Genomic DNA, 12,446 nt, shown 5'->3' on the forward strand with positions numbered 1-12,446 from the left:
TTGAACCCGGGGGACAGAGGTTGCGTTGAGCCGAGATGGCGCCATTGCACTCAAGCCTGGGCAACGAGCGAAACTCTGTCTCAATTAGAAAAAAAAATCTAGACTAAAGGGAAGAAAAGGGAAGAGGCCAAGGCTAGGTATATAAATTATATACATTTGGAAGTCATGGACATCTAAATGGTATTAAAGCCGGCAATGTAGATGGATAAAATAGAGGTCGAAGGGCTAACTCTCAGGACTCTCCTTCATTTAGAGGTCAGGGTCATATGGAGGAACCAGCAAAGCAAGATTAGAAAGAGCAGCCAGAGAGGTCAGAGGAAAACAAAGTGAATATGGAGTCCCGGAGGCCAAACAATGCCAGTATTTAGAGGAAAAGAGTCACCATCTGTGTTACATGATAATGAAAACTGAAGTAAGATCAGGACTGAGCACTGACCATTGGAATTATCTATGTAGAGGTCATTGCTGTGCCAGATCGTGACCAAACTGCTTTCTTAAGCGGGACCCCAATCCATTCTTCCTCACTGGGTGGGGCCTCCCTGTGGGAATTTCAGCAACACCAGCCAGGGTTACAAGGACAAAACTCTGATCTCTCCCTGGGATGGAGACCCAGGGGGCGGGGCAACTGATATCTCTGTGGTTCTGTTGACTCAGCCTTCCCAGACTGCTGGCTCCGGAAAGTCCAGGCAGTCTGGACAAAGAACGCTGCCCCCAGCACAGCACACCTGCTCTACCAAAAAGCAGCCAGATGGCCTCTTTAAGCAGGTCCCTGATCCTGTCCTTCCTGATGGAGTGAGAACTCCCAACAGGGGTCTCCAAACACCTTCTGCGGGAGCATCCAGGCTGACAACAGGTCGGTACTCACCCTGGGATGGACCTATGAGGCCTATGACAGGACAGGAGTTGTGTGGCAAAAAAATGATGGCACTAATCTAGGAGCATCTTTGAGAACTGGGGGCAGGAACTTGACTTTGGAGGCGTGGGTAAGGGAACGAAACAAACAGGGGTAGTAGGAGACAGAGTTTCATGATGTGATATTCAAAGCTTTGATTTTTTTTGTTGGTGAGGAAGGAGGAAGGATGGTCTTACAGCGTTATTAAAGTAGTAAGGGAGGTCTCTACCCCATGTCCAGGTCCAATGGAAGGAGGAGTGAAAGAAAACATAGAACATAGCCCTTGAGAGGGCTAGAGTGTCCTCGAGGAAGAGCCAGGGTTTTCAGCTAGTGCAAGAAGGTGAAGGAAATATTACTGGAAGAGCTTTAGGACACAGGGAAATGTACTGAGAGACCTTAAGCTCCAGAGTTGTAGTGAAATGATTTCAGGAGAGGCAGAAAGGTAGAAGAAGAGTTTATAAAATGGGATGGAGCCACACAGACACCAGAGCTAGTGAATTTGTGAATGGAGATGAGCCGGGAGTCCTGGGCTTCATGGGGTGACGGACATAAACAGAGGTAATAAGATGTTCTTACTGTTTCTAAGGCAGGAATTGAGAGAGAAGCTGTGTGTGTGAAAAGGAGGAAAAAAATGATAAAATGTTTTTTTCAAACTTGCTATCCAGTCTTGTCTCTTCTTGTCACCTAGAAGGTTGGGGTGGGAATGGATTTGAGTAATAACTACTATGCTAAACTTAGAAATGTGACTTCATCCTAATGGATAAGACTTTTTTCTTAGTTGAATTCTTTGGAACAGGCTCCTTCTTACTTTTTTTTTTTTTTTTTTGAGACGGAGTCTTGCTCTGTAGCCCGGGCTGGAGTGCAGTGGCCGGATCTCAGCTCACTGCAAGCTCCGCCTCCCGGGTTTGCGCCATTCTCCTGCCTCAGCCTCCTGAGTAGCTGGGACTACAGGCGCCCGCCACCTCGCCCGGCTAGTTTTTTGTATTTTTAGTAGAGACGGGGTTTCACCGTGTTAGCCAGGATGGTCTCGATCTCCTGACCTCGTGATCCGCCCGTCTCGGCCTCCCAAAGTGCTGGGATTACAGGCTTGAGCCACCGCGCCCGGCCCTCCTTCTTACTTTTTAAACATCTCTCTCTAGCATTCTCTGCAGCCCCTTCTGCAAAGGGACTGCAATAAGATGTTCTACCAACTTCACAGGTGCACCTTCTGCCAGTCTAGGCTCAAGATGAAATTACGGGTACAACTGAGTTAAGTCCTGGCATATGCCACAACACCCTTGTCCCTTTTATCATGTCTCTTTTGGCATTCCCTCCACCAATTACTGATCTAAAGACAAATGGTTTTATTCTGTTGAGGTGTGCGGCTACTGAGAAGAGAGAAGAAAGATACTGCTGCCAAATTTTCAGTGTCAGGGTCCTCCAGTTTGTAGGTCACAGTGCCATTGTGAGGAAGTGCTTTCTAACCACTAAAAAAGATAGTAGAGAGGCCCAAGGAGCCTCCATAGAAAAGGCTTTGGTACTAGGTTTGGGTTTGAAACCCCACCCACCACTTCCTGGCTGCATAAACTTAGGCAAATGATTTAAAATTTTAAGCCTTAAAATTTTTCCATCTTGATGAAAGGTGTGCAATTGTGAGCTGTTGAATAGCAAATAGACCTGTGATTTATAACACTCAATTTACATAATTCTCAGCAGCATTTAATAATGTTGACTCCAAACTTTCTATTCCCTTGGCTTTTGTTACTCTACTTTTTTTGTGTGTTTTATTCCTATCTTAGAACATTCCTTTTCTCCCTTTCTTTGCTGGTGTATCCTTCACTGCTTAATCATTAGGTTGAAATTCCTTAAGCCTTTGTCCTAGGTCCCTAAACCTTTCTTTTTAAAAAAGTTTATTCTATATTCTCACCCTATTTGATCTAACTCATGCTATTTCTATGCCAAAGACTCTTAAATACATATCCATAACTTAGCTCTCTCTCTGAGCTCTAGACACATGTCTGCATGAACGTTCTACTTGGACATCTCAAAAGGCATCTTAGCCTCAACTTAGCCACAAATGAATTCATGTATTATCTTTCCCCTAAATTGAGACATCTTCACGTGACTGGTATTTCCAGAAACCTGTGAGACAGTCTTGATTCTCCCCTCTTTCTTAACTTTCATACTCAATCCATCCTAAAATCCTGTCAACTCTACTTACTAAACAGATCTCAGATTCCTTTACTTTGTGCCATTTCTTCTATTGCCGTATCAAGCCATCATTGTCTCTAGCCTGGACCACTGGAACACTGGCAAAACAATTCTCTCAGTATCTATTCTATCTTTTACTTCTCATCCATTCTCCACACAAGTAGCAGGAACCATATTTTAAACTTCATGTGAACATGCTATCTCTCTCTTCCTCACATTCCTGATTAGTCAATTCCAATAGACTGAGAATCATTTGGCAGCTTCTCATCGATTCCCATTATGGCCCACAAGGGGCTGCCCCTGCCTATTCACTCCTCTTTATCCTGTCTTCATCTTGAGCTACTTGTCCTTGCTATCTTGATACTTCAGCCACACTCATTGTCCAGCTCCTAGACTGTGTCGTGCCCCTTCCAATCACAGTGCATTTAAATATGGCAGTCCTTCTCCTTAGAGTGCTTTTTATTTCTTAGCCTCTATTCATCTTTCAGATCACAACTCAAATTTTGCTTTCACAGGTTATTGTTTCTTGATCCTTCCTGCACTAAATCTCTCTAAACTAGGTCAGTTTTTCAATCATTTGGCACTGTGTAATTTTGTAGTTCTTAGAAATGAATTCACAAATCATATTTACTTTAGCAATTATATCATTATTACCACTGTACCCCATTAAAGTATATGCTTCATGAGAACAAATACGATGTCTGTTTTTTGCTGAACATTGTATTCCTGAGCTTGGACCAGTGACTGGCTCAAAATAAGCACTCAGTAATATTTACTGAATACATGAATGAATAATAGCTTCTATTTCTTGAGCACTTACTATAAAACAGGCATTTTAGTAAGCATGTTATAAACATTTACCTTTCACAGTAACACTATGATGAGGCTATTATTATTCCATTCTGCAGATGAGGAAGCAAGCTTAGAATAATTAATGGACTTGTCTAAGTTCCTGCCAGTTGTTTAGACTTCAGTTCCAATTGTCTCTAGATTCTATGACCCTAATATCCATCTTATATTGCCTGTTGGGTATCTGTAGAGTTAAAAATACTTTCTCTTTGGGTGAAGCTGGCCGTGGCCTCCCTACCTTGAGACTTGAATCTTCCCACCCCTTGCCCTGTGATGCCCCTTCCCTTCCTCCTCCTCTGGCACATTTTATGATTTTAATACCGATTTTACAGGATTGTTATGAAGATCCCATGATTTCGTGGTTGTAAAAGCACCAGCCTTGTATGTTGTAACATGATTGTCAGATGTAAAGTTTCTTTTTAAGAAGTTTTAATTCTTCCTTTCATGTCCGTAAGCCATTTCGATTAAGATTTGTTCTTTAGCATTTCAAGTTGCTTGTTGTTGTTAATCTCTTCATATTCCTTTCTTCATCACCCTCTTCTTCCTTTGCTGCATGCTAATGTCCAGTCATTCCTCAACATGGAGAACACATGGTATAACATCTCTATGAAGATCTTATAACAAGAGAGGCAGTGTTTGGGTCAAGTTGCCTTGGCCAGAGGGAAAAGAATTTGAGTTTAAAGAGTCGTGTGCTGACCTGGACATTCCCAGAGTAGCACTGTAGACATTTAATTTAAAGATGATGGGATGTTATGTTCTTTTGCAAGTGATAATCTTTCCCAAGCCCAGGGGATGCTCTGATGTGGGAAGCTGAGCTTGACAACATTTCTGCTTTGAGGCTAAGGGCTCTTGGTTTTGCCCATAAAAGATGCTCTCACCATCTGCACCTCCCGTGCCTTTGCTTCCTGATCTTGCGTGTTGTTTAAACCTGTTCAGTTTTTCTCTGGAGGCTATGAAAGAGAATAACCACTGCAGGGCCATCTCTTAGGGTTGTGCCATTGTGTTCTGCACAAAGGTCCCTTGCTGAGCGTGTGAGTGGTGCTAAAATCCAGCTTGCAGTCTGCTGGCTGAGCTGTGTGCCCTGTCACAAGCTGTGTCTGTTCGGGAGAAGAGATGCCTATTTCTAATTCATAACAGGGTCTGGTAGGCAAGTTACCCCTTCCTGACTCACTCCTTGCTGGTAGCTCAAGTAGGTTTTTGCCCCATTCATATGTAATATGTGTATTTGTGTGTATGTATGTGTGCATGCATATATACACTGCCTCTGACATTATTTTTGAGAATTTAGATGAAATAACATGATGCTTCTTTCTATCAGCAGGGATCTGACCCTTTCAGAATTTCAGATGCAATGCATTACTGGCAAATTCTCACATATTCTGTGTTTGGTCTCTGTGTTCCCTCCCTCCCTCCTGCTTTCTGCTCTCCCTTTCTTTCAGATCATGGTACATTATCACGGTTGGGAGTGATGGTCTTTCTCTCGCTTTACATTTTAATTATGCTCTTCATGATGTAAATGACGAGTTGATGGGTGCTGACGAGTTGATGGGTGCAGCACACCAACATGGCACAAGTATACATATGTAACAAACCTGCACGTTATGCACATGTACCCTAGAACTTAAAGTAAATAATAATAAATAAATTAAAAAAAAAACAAAAAAACAAAACAAAACAAAAAAAAACCATGATTCTCCGCTGTGATTCCATGTGTTTTTATAGGTGTTTTGTAAAATGTAGCTTGTCATTTTGTGTGCAAGGCTGTATGTTACAGAAATTGTGTAGTGTTATAAATCTATTACTTTTATTTTTCACTCAGCAGAATGCTTCTAATATATAGCTGTTTTTAATTTTTCTATGGCTTTACTCGCAGGCCCAATTCCCTTTGCCCTTCTTGTTTAAATGGCTTATCAGCATAAGGTGCAGTTTAAATGTTCCCCTCTGTGAAGTCGTCCCTCATTCTTCCAATGTTAGGCTCCCTCTTCTGGGCTCCCATAGCATTTGTTCATTCTTCTGTTGTAATTGTGATCTCATTTTGCAACAACAAAAAAATCTATTTATGTGTTTGTGTTGAGCTCTTCCATGGAAGACACTGACATATATACATTTATGCAATTCTAGCATCTAACATAGATCTTGGAACATATATTTTCAATAAATGTGTATTGAATACATGCATAATAATGATAATAGCAAATCTTTGTTGAGTGCAAAAAATGCATTACACACTATTCTAAGTGTTTCACATTTATTAAACTTATTTAATCTTTACAACAACCCTATGAATTAGGGACGATTATTATCACTGTCATCTTACAGAGAGAGAAACCAAGACATGGAATATTCAAGTAACTTTAAATTTCATGTAACTTGTAAAATTCCAGCCACTTAATACAGAAAATGATGAAGTTGGGATTCTAACCAAGGCAGTCTGGCTCCAGAGTCCAAGGTCTTAACTGCTCTGTACAGAACATCTTGAATAACCGATGGACTTGCATACTAGGACTCTTGACTTCCAGTCCAGTCCACAATGCAGGCTCATTCTGCATTAATTCTCTTCATTCGTAGGTGCCTGTTAGGTATTGCCATCTGTGCTGTTATCTCACTCAGTCATACATGGACTAGTAGGTGGGTATCATTATTCCAGTTTTTATAGATGAGGAGACTGGAGCTTTGAGGAATATGGTAAACTTCCTGTGATCTTACACAGGATTAGATAGTAGCAGAGCCAAAATTAGATAGTGGCAGAGATGAATTAGAGAGTGGCTAAAATTTGCACCTGTGTCTGACTGATTTTATGTTCCACGCTCTTTCCATCATACTATGTAATCACCAGAGAAGGCACCTTGGGGCTGAGATCCTTGCCACCCTGATTCCTTAAATATTGAGGAAACAGATGGGCATTTGTTGGAAAGGTAGGGGTCTCTTTGGCTTTGGTGTAGTAGTCCAGGAATGTTCTCTCACTATCTGTGACTTCCTCCATGATCTTGCCACTGGGGTATTGGAGTCTTTTCTCCAGAGCCTGAATGTCTATCCTTCTCTTCCTTCCAGAAGTCTATGTGTACCCCAAATATGTGCCAAATAAAGTTGGCACGTAGAATTATAGCCACAGGAAGGACAGGCATGTTTTCAGGATGGTTTTTATGATGTTGGGTGTAGGGTAGTTAGAGGTTCTTGGGGAACATTGCCTTCTGATTTTTAGAGTGTTGCATCATTTGATTTTTCTTCTATTACATTGAACATATATTGCATTTAACATTACAAATCAATAAAATTTATTAAAAGTACAAGAATATGTAGTATTCAATTTTAGAATTTTAAAGGACTTTAGGGATCATCTTGTACCTAAAGACCAAACATGTGGTGAATTTGTAGCCACTCTTCACTCCTTTTCTGTGGTGGATGTTGATTATTTTTTGTTTTTCTGGTGGCAGGACTCTGACAGCTTACTCAAGAATCATCTCTTCTGCAGCCGCAAACCAGGTGCATTAGGTGGAGCACGCTTCATTTCTGTCTTTGGGGCTGAAGAATTGAGCCAGCTTAACTGATAAGGTCATTCCTTTTTCCAGGACATAGTCACTGGTTTAGGGGTGGGTGTGTGACCCAAGTCTATCCAATCAAGATCAGTAAAGAGGGAGTTTTCTTTATTGCTTGAGGAAGCAGATATAAAAAATAACGTTTTTCCATGGGATGTGGAGCAGAAAGGGTGCAATCTTGAAGCCTAAAGGGGCTTTAACACAGAAATAGTATATTGAACCCTTGGATTCAACCATTGCCTGAAATCAACTCTATCCCTGGAATTTTCATTTCTATAAGCCATGGACGTGGGAAATCTGAAGGCAGGGACTTCATTGTTGTTGCAACTTCAGTGCTTAGAATGATGTTCAGCACACAGTGGAGGTTCAGTAAGTATTTGCTGAGTAAATGCCAGATCTAATGATCCTTCCCCATTGTAGGTTCCCCCAGTTCTCCCTGCTTTCTTTCTGTGTCCTTCCTTAAAAATCACAGAGTGCTTGACCATTCTGAGACCCATCCAGCTGCAGGTTTTTCTCAGCAGGCTCAAACCCAAATTGGGGCCTTGAAAATTTTCAGGTGCTGACATAGGTATCTAGGTTGTTGCCGAAACACTGAAAGAAACTAAATAGTATGGTTTGGCTGTGGGCCCCACCCAAATCTCATCTTGAATTGCAGCTCCCATAATTCCCATGTGCTAAGGGAGGGATCTGGTGGGAGATAATTGAATCATGGGGGTGGTTTCCCCCATACTGTTCTCATGGGAGTGAATAAGTCTCACGAGATGTGATGGTTTTATAAGGGGTTTCCCATTTTGGTTGGCTCTCATTCTCTTGCCTGCTGCCATGTAAGATGTGCCTTTTGCCTTCCACCATGATTGTGAGGCCTCCTCAGCCATGTGGAACTGGGAGTACATTAAACCTCTTTTTCTTTACAAATTACTCAGTCTTGGGTATGTCTTTATCAGCAGCATGAAAAAGACTAACACACTGGCCCTGGTCCTGAGCCAAATTTCTTAAACACTTGTATAAACTCCATACCCTGACATCCTCATTGCAGACATACCTAGGTAGTGCGCCTCTTTTTTCTTTCTGTCCATCTCAAAGGTTGCTGCAGCATTCTGCAAGTTCCCTTAATAATTGCTTTGTACTGATCATCCTGACGTTTAGTATTTTTTTCTTTGGAATCCCAACCAGCCCCATCTCAGGACAATTTGGGGAACTCCCTTGTGGAAATTTCCCTGCTACTGCTTTTGGGGTAATTCCAGCCTCTGGCTTGGCAGGACAAAACACTCCTCCCTGCTTAAGTCAATTTGTGCCATGTTTTCTGTGGCTTGCATTCAGAGGAGTCCTCACTGAAAAATATTCATGGTAGATATTATTAATCAATTATGACACTTTTTGTAACTGACCTTAGATGCAGACTTAGAATTCTTTTCAATATATTGCTCCAAGCAGGTATGATCAATCATTAGAGTTAGTGGGCAAGATGGAATGTGTCTAGAATCTATATCAGTTTTCTATTTCTATATAACAAATTAGCACAAATTTTGTGGTCTATAAAAACATATGTTCGTTATCTCACTGTTTCCATGGGTCAGGCATCTGGGCATGACTTAACTAGGTCCTCTGCTCAAGGTCCCACAAGACTGCAGTGAAGGTGTTGGCTGGGCCATGTTTCTTTCTGGAACTTGAATCCTCTTTCAAGCTTATGTAGTTGTTGGAAGAATTAATTTCTTTGCAGTTTTAGGATGAGGGTTCTTGTTTTTTTTGCAGGTTGTCAGTTGGGGGTCATTCTGAGCTCCAGAGGCCACTGCTCACAGATCCTCATCACACGACTGTCTCACAGGCCCTCTCATAACATGGCAGCTTAGTCCTTCCAGGCCTAAGGAGTATCTCTCTCCTCAGGAGGGGCCCAGTTCCTCTTTTAAGAGCTTTTAACTGATGAAGTCACATAATCTCCCTTTTATCTCAAAATCAACTAATTTGGGACTTCACATTTGCAAAAATCTCTTCACTCTTGCCACATAATAGAACTCTGTAATGAGAGCAAAATCTCATCGTATACATAGGTCCAACCCACACTCACAAAGAGGGGGTTACACAAGGTGTGTACATCGGGGGCAGGAATCTCATGAGGTCATTCTAGGATTCTGCCTGCTGCAGCATCCTGTTCTAAATTTAAAATTCTCTATTGCACAGATGAGAGAACTTAGGCTAAGAGAAGAAAAGTAAGTTGCCCAGGCATACGCAGTGTTGAATGACAGAGTTGGAATCAGCATGCTAGGTCTTCAGTTTCTTGCTCTAGTGATAGTTGAGGTCTTTGAGCATAGAACTATTTCTAAACGTTTATTCAAAGCTATTCAGACTCTGAATTTGTAGAAATCATCTCAGGTTTTAATCATCTTTGTGTCTTTTCCTCCAACTCCCACTGTACCTAGCAGATGTATACACAATAAGTGCTTTTAGTGTTGATTTGACTTAAAAAATCCATAAATTAATTTTCAGGAAATTGAAGGCCAAAATGAATTGACCTAATGTCAAAACCAAAACAATGAGGAATTCAGACACAGGAGAAAGCCTTGCAGGACTTGGATGAAATATTAATAGAGTCAGTGTCAATGACAATAGCATCTCTTCTTCCAGAAGCAGCCATGACCTTTAAGAGATAAACATCACCATAGGGGCCATTCCTAAAGGGCTAAGCCCCCTGCTTTTCAGCAACTGAAGTCACTTCCCGGTGATGCTCATGCTGGGGCTTGTGGAAGAACATGATGAATAGGTGAAAAGGATGTTACAAATGCCAGCTAATACCCCCACCAAGTGATTCTCCTGAAAGATCTTTGACTTTATGACAAGATTTACTTCCCATCCAAATTAGGACATTTGAGCAGAGACTTGAATAGACTTTGTTCCTCTTCCCATAGTTCAATCCAATTAATATGAAATATACATTTATCAGAATTAATGGACCAGCAAATAGAATAATTAGGGTACTAAATATATAAAAATATAAAAAATATATCTTGTTGCAACTTCACTGGGACTATATTTTAATGGGAGAGTTTTCTGAAGTTTGGATATCTATACAATTTCTTGGAAAAGAGCTGAGTTCATTGGAATAATGAAATTCTGAGCTTCTTGGAAAACAGTTGTGTTCACTGGAATAATCAAATTCTGAGCTTAATTCTCTAGCATATTGCTTAAAAAAATAGTAGGTTGTTGAAGAATAATGAAGGCTAATAAGTGGTCTATGGCATAATGGACAGATACTGGGAAGGAATGGATAAGGTCCTTCTAAAAATGTGGGAATCTGAAAGGCGTTTTTGATTGGTTACTATATTAGTTTTCTATTGCTGTGTAATAAATTACCACAAAACTTAGTTGCTTAAAATAGGAAATATTTATTGCCTTTCCATGGGTTAAGAATCCAGATGTGACTTCACTGAGAACTTCTGGCTCAGGGTCTCTCACAGGCTGCTGTCTAGGTGTTAGCCAACATAGTGTTGGAAGTTCTGACCAGGGCAATCAGGCAAGAGAAAGAACTAAAGGGTATTCAGTTAGGAAAAGAGGAAGTCAAATTTCCCTGTTTGCAGATGTTTCTAAATATACATAATTGTATATTTAGAAAACCCCATCATCTCAGCCCAAAATCTCCTTAAGCTGATAAGCAACTTCAGCAAAGTCTCAGGATACAAAATCAATGTGCAAAAGTCACTAGCATTCTTATACACCAATAACAGACAAACAGAGAGCCAAATCATGAATGAACTCTCATTCAAAATTGCTTCAAAGAGAATAAAATACCTAGGAATCCAACTTACAAGGGGTGTGAAGGACCTCTTCAAGGAGAACTACAAACCACTGCTCAACAAAATAAAAGAGGACACAAACAAATGGAAGGACATTCCATGCTCATGGATAGGAAGAATCAATATTGTGAAAATGGCCATACTACCCAGGGTAATTTATAGATTCAATGCCATCCCCATTAAGCTACCAATGACTTTCATCACAGAATTGGAAAAAATGACTTTAAAGTTCATATGGAACCAAAAAAGAGCCCGCATTGCCAAGACAGTCCTAAGCCAAAAGAACAAAGCTGGAAGGATCATGCTACCTGACTTCAAACTATACTACAAGGCTACAGTAACCAAAATAGCATGGTACTGGTACCAAAACAGAAATATAGATCAATGGAACAGAACAGAGCCCTCAGAAATAATACCACACATCTACAATAGTCTGATCTTTGACAAACCTGACAAAAACAAGAAATGGGAAAAGGAGTCCCTATTTAATAAATGGTGCTGGGAAAACTGGCTAGCCATAAGTAGAAAGCTGAAACTGGATCCCTTCCTTACACCTTACACAAAAATTAATTCAAGATGGATTAGAGACTTAAATGTTAGACTTAAAACCATAAAAACCCTAGAAGAAAACCTAAGTAATACCATTCAGGACATAGGCATGGGCAAGGACTTCATGTCTAAAATACCAAAAGCAATGGCAACAAAAGCCAAAATTGACAAATGGGATCCAATTAAACTAAAGAGCTTCTGCACAGCAAAAGAAACTACCATCAGAGTGAACAGGCAACCTACAGAATGGGAGAAAATTTTTGCAATCTACTCATCTGACAAAGGGCTAATATCCACAACCTACAAAGAACTCAAACAAATTTACAAGAAAAAAACAAACAACCCCATCAAAAAGTGGGAAAAGGATATGAACAGACACTTCTCAAAAGAAGATATTCACATAGCCAACAGACACATGAAAAAATGATCATCATCACTGGTCATCAGAGAAATGCAAATCAAAACCACAATGAGGTACCATCTCACACCAGTTAGAATGGCGATCATTAAAAAGGAAACAACAGGTGCTAGAGAGGATGTGGAGAAATAGGAACACCTTTACACTGTTGATGGGACTGTAAACTAGTTCAACCATTGTGGAAGACAGTGTGGCAATTCCTCAAGGATCTAGAACTAGAAATA

The 12,446-nt window shown here is 40.6% G+C and overlaps 1 protein-coding gene across 1 annotated transcript in view; it reads left to right on the forward strand.

Annotated features, from left to right (window-relative positions):
- Positions 1 to 590: 590 nt before the first annotated feature.
- The window catches only part of LOC126936113 (olfactory receptor 5M1), a 270,162-nt gene continuing 258,306 nt past the window's right edge, over positions 591 to 12,446 (forward strand). The window contains exon 1 of the mRNA XM_050758559.1: positions 591 to 853. The gene's annotated coding sequence lies outside the window, so the exon portion shown is untranslated. The remainder of the gene's footprint in view (positions 854 to 12,446) is intronic.

This window comes from Macaca thibetana, chromosome 14 (assembly GCF_024542745.1).
Source record: "Macaca thibetana thibetana isolate TM-01 chromosome 14, ASM2454274v1, whole genome shotgun sequence".
NCBI lineage: Eukaryota > Metazoa > Chordata > Mammalia > Primates > Cercopithecidae > Macaca > Macaca thibetana.